A 6,000-nucleotide genomic window follows, 5' to 3' on the forward strand; every position below is an offset into this window, starting at 1 on the left:
CCCCAAATCCAACCACATGTTAAAAAGGGAAACTATGTTGGTTGGAAACGTTGCCGGTGGAAGGACAACCAGGGGGCTGTTGTTCAGGAGCTCAAGGAAAGTAGTTCCACAGTTTGAGCAAGAGTTTTTGGTGTATAGCTCTCTCTGCGTCACCACCAAAAGAATCCAACCAGACCAGCACAGACTCCAGCAAACATTTGATTTCGTAGCCCTTTCCCATATCTGATGGCAGTTTCTTCTCCCTCAGCTCCTTCAAAACTGGGGATAGGTCTTTCTGACAAAAAGTTTGCCGGGCTGACGGACAGCTGAGAGGATGAGACTCCCACAGCATTGGATGGACGATGCCTCCAGAAAAACCCTTTCCTGAGCGAGACACCGTCTGGTGACGCTCAGGTTTAGGACACTCTGGAATGTAGCATTCACCCAGCTGTTGAGGAGTTCGTTGGAGAACTTAAGGAAGTTCAGTTCTCCTCCGCTTGTCCTTGTTCTGCAGCTGCTGTCCTCCCTACATCTGGCATATCCGAGCCAACTCTATCTACTGAATTAATGCCATGGGAGCAGGAAACCTCGAATGCAACGGTAATCTTAGCATTTAGAGATGTTCTTTGGGACAAATTAACTCCATTTCCATCTGAAATACGTTCCCCATCCAGGGAACTTGGGATTTGAAAGACGCTAGTAAAAGTGCTCTTCAGAGAAATGTTGTCTGTAGTAAAGGAAAGAGATGGAACCAACAAAACCAAAGTTTGTGCTGTCACTTCAGCCACAGCTTTGGCTGCGACGTCAGCCACAGACAAATCTTCCCCAGCCGGGTTAGATTTTTCTGCGATTGTACTCTCAAACTCACAGTGTACCGTCGTCTTCGAACAAACTTCCCCAGCCAGGTCAGTTTGTTCAAAGACAGTACGATTCTCCCCGTTACTATCTTGTGCACTCTCAGTCGGTTGTTGAGAGCAAACCTCCCCAGCCGACTCAGTTTGTCCAGAGACAGTACCGTCGTCCTCTGTACTGTCTCGTACAGACGACGAGATAGAGTCTGAGGCATAGACATCACAGACATCCGTCGCCTTTTCAGAACAAACCTCCCCAGCTGGGTCGGTTTGTTCTTTGGTATTGGATGGAAGACCTTTCCAAAACAAATCGTCCTTGTCATCCTGATGGTTACCTTCGTTAAAATCCTTTCCTGGAAAGTACCGATTGTAAACTTTCTTCAACCCCGTGGTTACAGCATAACCAATGCCCCAACCAAGTGGGATAAACAAGGGAACGAGCACCTTCGAAAAACTAAACATCATTGCTCCACCCAAATCTGAATCTCCAAGAACCGTCTGGATCCTGACTGATGCTTTGAGATTCGAACTCACTGGACTTCTGGTGCGCAATGTCTTGCTTCTGATCGTTGCTATGGGAATGGTCAGATCAGTTCTGCATGACTCAAGCTGACATAAATACTTAAATAAAAAGTTATATATTTTTTTTTATTTAAAATGAAGAGATTAATAGATTTGTATATGATTTAATTTTAGCATTTGTGGTTTTCCATACCTGCTGTGGTATAAATGGTCTTAAGCCATTTATCCACTATTATTTTTAATTATTCAGCCATGATTATTCATGTATTAGTCATTACACAGTGCTAGGAACAGTCTGTGACTTATTAAATTTATTTTTTAAATTTTCACAGACAATTTAATGCTGTGACTATTTTGTCAAACATAACAAACAAAAGTCACAGGAGATTCCAAATGCAGATCATTTGTCTTAATCAAGAGTCACTTTTTAAAACGGTCTCCAAAGCAGATTCAATCAGCTCTCAACAAAAAGAGAAATACCCAACACAGAAAAGTACCATACCGATACCCAGTGGTGAATAAAACGCCGACTGCTGAAAGAATGTCTTTTCTACTTTTTTTTCCCAATAAGTAAAACTATTTCATCAGCTGCAAAACATCTTTTGAAGGAATCCAGATAACTGTTTAAGCAGTTCAAAGGACCTACCAGCAGTGGTTAATTTATTTTTTTACTCTTCGTAGGCAAAATTCAGAAAATCCCACTGTGTGAGGGGATGTTGAAATCCAGTTCAATTTGGGCTTTGACTGGGTCACTGTAACACATATATCTGCTTTAATCTAAACAATTTTCCTGTAGGGTCTTTGTCCCCCTGAGAGTTGAACCTCTAACCTAATCTAAAGTGCTTTGCCCCCTCTTGACAGGTTTCGCTCTCTGATGAAGAAGAGCACCCATACATGATACTGCCACCACCATGTTTCACCTTGGGAGTCGTGTTATTTTTACAGAGAATATCTCTGTAGGTGTCAGAGTAAAAAGGAAATTCCTTTCACTTCACATTTATAACCATATTGAAGTTTGAATTTACAAACTTCAAACTGTCAAACAAGATCATTTTTACCACCAAATATATATAAAAAATAATCATGAATCAGTAGAGACATTTTAAATCTACAATGCCAATACTTCACAACACGACACAACCAGCGATGGCAAAAAATGCTCCACAGAGCGCCACACCTTGGGCAAATCCAAACAAAGCCTCTGTGGCGATACACAGGTGGAGTTCCTGCAGCGCGCAATGCAACTCAACCTGTCTGCCAAGAACAAGAACAGACGCAGACAAGGCGGGAAGTGAGCAAGAAGAGGAAGAGTACGAGCGTGAGAGCACGGAAGTGAACTAACCTCAGTTTGTCACCTGTAAACGGCAGATGTACCATGTGGATGTGGTGCACTCGGCGGGCAGGAGGAAAACAAACATCTCTCGGCACAGAAAGCTGAGAACGGGGAGGCGAAAGGTTTCAACACGACCGCGCAGCAGAGGAATGCCGAGCAAGGCATGTGATTGTGTAAGCACACACCTCTTGACATTCTTCCCGCTGGCTGAGGCAAATCCTGTGAAATTTAATGGAGAGCGTTCTATCGGCCTTCCCCGCTCCGCTCAGGTAGCTGTGGGCAAACTATGATGTTCTCCCCCCCTCCCAACTATATGGAAGTAAGTCATGGCAAATGTTGAACGCTTTCAATCATTAAGCTCCCCGACGTGCCACTAAGATGAACAAGATATCTCTATCTGCAAAGAAATGGAAAGTGCTGTAAGTTTTCAGCTTGGCTCTAAATCTGTGTAGCTCGACCAAGACCAGTCACTCGTGTGTGAGTGCGTTATTTAAAGCACATGAAAAGCAACCGCAATAAGCAAATAGGAAACAGCTATTGCCACCGCTGTTGTTTACCATATTAAAATTTCAAACGTGATTTTCAGGCTTCGCTGCAAGAGACTCGGCTGATTTGTCCGCTATCAGTGTCATCGCAAGACTGAATTTTAGGTGAATCAAAAGAGCTGGTGTAGGTTCTGCTGGTGAGTGTTTGTCTTTTGTGTATTGTTGCGTAACAGTGTTATTCAAAGGTTAGTTTCTCAAAGGCTTTACGTTGAACGGACAAGCCTCCTGATTGACATCAAGCCAGTTTGTTCACCGCTTGGCGCAAACCTGCACCATACGCAACAACAATAACAGGTTAGCAACTTTCTAGAAAAACACAAAAAGTAAAAGTAACAATTTACAAATCGAACAGATCGGATCAGAGTGTCAATTTTTCCCTTCATCGGCTCAGACTGGAGAGCAGCTGATAAAAACACTGAAAAATCAGATTTTTTTTTTTTGTAATTCATTATAATCTTTAAAATTATCAACTACTTTAAATTCCCGTCTATAAATACGACAATCAACAGAATCTTAGAATTTTAGATATATAGATAGATCATCAGTTTATAATCTCATGCTTGATAAATACCCCGCAAGAATCCATTCATAATACTTATAAAATACAGAATACATACAGTCATGTTAATATTTCCTGAATTGACTAATATCCCACTGATTCAAGCTGTACATGTCTGTGCATACTCAAATGTACACACAGAAATAGGTTGTAATTCTTGAAGAAATACTATGAATTTCAATGCTTTAAGGGTCTAATGCATGGCAGATTTAAGAAAACAGTATTTATTAAGAACAAAAGCTAAAGCACTCTTATTAGTGAGGCAGAAAGAAACTGGCAACAGACTGGAATCAGACATTTTTTGCTCAAGCGCCTCCAATCTGGCAGTCAGCAGGTCAAACTGTGAAAACATGTTTTTTTTACTCGTCTTTCCAGCACATGTAAAATCAGACTATTTGCTGTCTAAAACCATCAAACATCTCCTTTGATGCATGTGTTTTGAGTTTATTAAAATCAATCAGACATAGGTTAGAGGCATCCATTAGAAACACGTCACACTTCTATGTATGAAATGTGGATTATGTTAAAATTAGAATGGTAAAACCGCAAAGAAATACAGAAATTGGTATCAGCCTGATCAGAACATGCTAGTTCAAATGACAGATCAATGAGTATTGCATATCATTCTGATTATAAATAGTAACACACTCAGAATAACCCATTACAAACTGCTTTTGAGAATAAAGCTGACAATGTGTGCATATTGTTTCGGGATAGCAAATAGCACATGACCAAAATGTGGGCACCATTGGTTAGAAGCAAAACCAAAAACAACCACCTGAAACACCAGCACCAGAGTCAGTTTTAAATCTTTCAAATTTAGACGTAGTGAAACTTCACAATATTATTTCATGTCTCATGTTGGAGGATTAATACCCTGCATGACTAGACGCATAATAATAAAAACATCGGCACAAATAATGCTCAAAGAAACTAAATTATATTTAATACTGCTTGTATTGTTACAGCTGATTGTTGGCCCACTTATTCCAGCTTTGCACACATTTCCGGTAGCAGCGAGTCAGAATTCTATAACAAAACAAGAAAAATCCCCGAATGAAGTCGTACTTCGACGGTTTAAGGTAAACCGAATTGAAGAAATATAAAATATGTCCTCAACAGTTTCTTAGTCTTTCTAAATACTTTGAAGCTCAACGGCAGAGCTTAAACAATCGCTAAATTGTGCGATTTGTTAAGGAGGTTCGGAGCGGAAGTTAAAGCTGGGAGGACCACAGTGGCACATGACAGACCAAGCGTAGTGACAGTTATGTGAGATGCTTAAAGACACTTTACACTGAGCTTGTTAAGATTTAAAAAAATAAATACATTAGCACAAAAAAAAAATTAAAAATCCCATTTCGCCTCAGATTTTTAAACGTCTTTTACGCTATACGTAAACAAGTCGACGTGGATAACATGTTTACTATGGTTACACCACGTAACCTCCGGTCGTAAAGATGTAGATCTACAACCAAACAGCACTAACATCACCGTGGCATGCTTGCATGTGTTTGTCTACAACAACTGCTTTCTCACAACAGTGAATGTTATCAGTTTGTGTGCAACATACCCTTCTCCGGTTAGTCTGTGTCAAATACATCCACAGTTGAGTCTTGCACTGGATGTAGACCAAACTGTAAGTCTTCTTTCAGCAGAGGTTCACAGTGGAGTTATTATTATTGTTTATATATATATATATATATATTTCCTTTCACAGCATTGTTCAGAAGAGCGCCTTCCTCCCCCTCCTGTCTGATTTAAAAGCGGTTACAGCTCTCACCCTCCTCCCCAAAAGTGTCTCCGTTAGTTAAAAAACAGAAAGAAAAACAGCGTATCCGTGCTTCCTGATTGAGGTGAAACGGTGATGATGATGTTTTGCAAGGGGTGGGGCGGAATGCAGCGTCGAGTCCGCCAAGAAATGAAGCCTTCAGAAGCGCGTTGGTGCACGTCTGTGCATGACTATTATGACTACAGTCAGGGTTGTGTGTGCTGCTGATATACATTTTCTTTTTTGCAACATATTTTCTGTGTAATGTGTAGCAATGTTTTAACAGGATCTTACACACAAACAGCGCAATCAGCAGCACAGCCTGTACAGTCGCTCTATACCAAGAAGTGTAAGAAGTTGCGCAATACTTCCAAGATCACAAAGACCTTGCCCGTGGGCGCCGTCAGGTTAGATTGGGGGGACAGAGGATTCTCAAACATGCG

The 6,000-nt window shown here is 40.9% G+C and overlaps 1 protein-coding gene across 2 annotated transcripts in view; it reads right to left on the reverse strand.

The window, feature by feature from the left end:
* The window catches only part of LOC106962950 (myelin basic protein-like), a 79,850-nt gene extending 74,088 nt beyond the window's left edge, over nt 1–5,762 (reverse strand). Inside the window, exon 1 of one of the 2 annotated variants that reach the window (XM_015057625.1) lies at nt 5,360–5,762. The gene's annotated coding sequence lies outside the window, so the exon portion shown is untranslated. Of the gene's footprint in view, nt 1–2,694; nt 2,833–5,359 lie in introns of those variants that run through there. The other variant, XM_015057626.1, reaches the window with a different exon arrangement.
* Between the last annotated feature and the right edge of the window lie 238 nt (nt 5,763–6,000).

Source organism: Poecilia latipinna, unplaced genomic scaffold (assembly GCF_001443285.1).
Source record: "Poecilia latipinna isolate Pla-1442-1.1 unplaced genomic scaffold, P_latipinna-1.0 Scaffold1476, whole genome shotgun sequence".
NCBI classification, from domain to species: Eukaryota; Metazoa; Chordata; class Actinopteri; order Cyprinodontiformes; family Poeciliidae; genus Poecilia; species Poecilia latipinna.